The sequence below is a fragment of the Notothenia coriiceps genome, unplaced genomic scaffold (genome assembly GCF_000735185.1).
Source record: "Notothenia coriiceps isolate Sejong01 unplaced genomic scaffold, NC01 NC01_scaffold00026305, whole genome shotgun sequence".
Taxonomy (NCBI): domain Eukaryota; kingdom Metazoa; phylum Chordata; class Actinopteri; order Perciformes; family Nototheniidae; genus Notothenia; species Notothenia coriiceps.
The window spans coordinates 1-2,180 of record NW_011359006.1 but is presented as its reverse complement, the minus strand read 5'-3'; the positions used below and the strand labels follow the sequence as shown (position 1 = coordinate 2,180).

The 2,180-nt window shown below is 43.9% G+C and overlaps 1 long non-coding RNA gene across 1 annotated transcript; it reads left to right on the top strand.

Annotated features, from left to right (window-relative positions):
• The first annotated feature begins 775 nt into the window (after positions 1-775).
• LOC104956743 (uncharacterized) lies at positions 776-1,828 on the top strand. Its single transcript, XR_799590.1, has 2 exons — positions 776-901; positions 1,747-1,828. It is a non-coding gene; the product is annotated as an uncharacterized lncRNA (long non-coding RNA).
• The last annotated feature ends 352 nt before the right edge of the window (positions 1,829-2,180 follow it).

The following is a 2,180-nucleotide window of genomic DNA, read 5'->3' as shown; positions in this document are numbered from 1 at the left end:
TATACACTGAACACTGTCAGAGGATAAAACCTATTCCTCCTGCTGCAGACCGCTGGAACGTGTTTCACTTGGTCTGGATGATTAACAGCCCATATCGGTTTTTTCCAAGCTGGAGTAGATGTAATACGACGTTCTCTTTATACGTCCATGACGCAGAGCTACGTTAATGTGGAAGCAAGTGTGGTTAAATCTGAACTGGGTTGGTCAAACGTCACATCCCAGACACATCCAACCAAACAAGAACCAGCAGAGGCAGAGCGCTGCCCCTGCCAAACAGATCACAGCCAAAAGGGAGAGAAATGACAGCAGCTGGTGTTTGTGACACATAAGACAGAGCATACTGTGACACTCACCTCCTTGATTATTCCAAACAACAATGTCAATGTCAAATGATTAGTAATTGGAAAATAAGAAGAGATTAATCTGAGCAATCCCTCCAGAACTGTCTGTGAGCTGAGCAGCCGACTCACAAAACAACAAGCTAATTTAGCGAGACATCTGTTGGATGAACGTACTGGACCAGAAGCCCGGTTTGGGTAACTACTGGCAGTTTGTTTTTGAGTGGAATAAATACAGGAGTGAATGGTTGGACACACAGACTGTGCACCCTCTCCATTTATTGACTCAAGAATTGATTCTGATTGGATCGTGAGATTGTCATCCCCAGATATTTCCATAGGAGTAATTGGCTTTAAATCCCATACACCCAACTACACAACATTCAACCATCATATCCTGGGCTGTGACGCTTTTATTGCCAACAGAATGGTTGTGATTAACGTTCTTCTTAAATCCAGGTTCCTCCCGAGGAGAAGTCCGCCCAGTGGAAGGATCTGGAAGCTTCTCTAGCTGAGAGGACCAGCGCTGTGACTGCTGCTGAAACAGCCTTGTCCAATGCCAAGTAAGACATGTACCTCAACACATACACATTACATTTCACGGCAAAACATTTTAACATCATGCAATAACACTAAGACGACATTAGTTGCATTGAACTGATCTTTTTAATAAGTTGTACTTAGAATATAGTGAGAAACATGTGCTTGTGCTTCACTGAGGATCTTTGTCATTCTGACAGCGAGGCACCCGCCGTTAATACACTTCACGTTTTGAAATATGCGTAACTCCGTTAATATAAAACCCACACTGCTCAAACTTCCTTACCTTTCCTAAAATTGGTATATTTTTTTATTTTGGGGCGTGGGGAAGAGAAAAAAATATGAGCATTTCATGAGCATGGGATTTTGACCCCTCATATAAACATAGCCTATAATGCTAAGCTATACTTTGCGGCCACACGCCGTTGCTAAGCAAAAATGCTTATTTTGTCATTGCTTATTATTTCTATTATCATTATTTGTTTACTTCCCATAGTCGTAATTGGTCACTTCAGGCAAATATCACATGGGTGTGGTGTGAGATAAAGCAGTCCGTGTGATGGGCTTGTGTGGAAAGACAAAGAGGGATCCGATATATTTTTTCTGTTGACCGTTTGGTTGGTCCTATTGTAGTTATCGTTTGTTGTTGTTCTTGAATGAATATTCAACAACCCAGGGGCCAGCGGGGCTTCGATGGTCATTACAGCCATGAGACGTGGGACCGTTTTCAGCTGCACACCCAAGCTGGCCGCCTGGAGCCGAGTCATGTGAACACTGATGCATCCGGGGAAGGGTTACATCACCCTTCCTCACCTTTATATTTTGCACCAGTTTTCTGAAGCTCTTCCCCCCCCTGTCTCCCCCACAGTGAAGCCTTGCACAGTCTGAAGGCGGTGATTGACAGCTCTAAGGGGCTGAAGGTGGCTGCTGTGCGCCCCCTGGTTCTAGCAGCAGAGGAGAATCTCCACAACATGGTGGTGGACTTGGACAAAGTGGTAACTAAGGTAAGGAAATTATTTGTGTACATGATGGGATGAATAGACTATCAAGTGATGATTCTACGTTTTGGGAAAGGCAATTTTCCACCTTTTTGCTGAGAGATTGGGGTTCAGTTAAACCACTGTGGTACAATGAAGAGTCAGAGGATCAAACTATTACAATTCATCCTGAAAGAAACGACTGTGGTAGCCACATTTGGGAAGGCAAGCCATTTCATATGTCCAGATACAGTACTTGAGTTTCACCCAAAGCGGTGGATCTACACCAGAGGTTGCGTTAACCGAATATTTTCCGTCTATGACG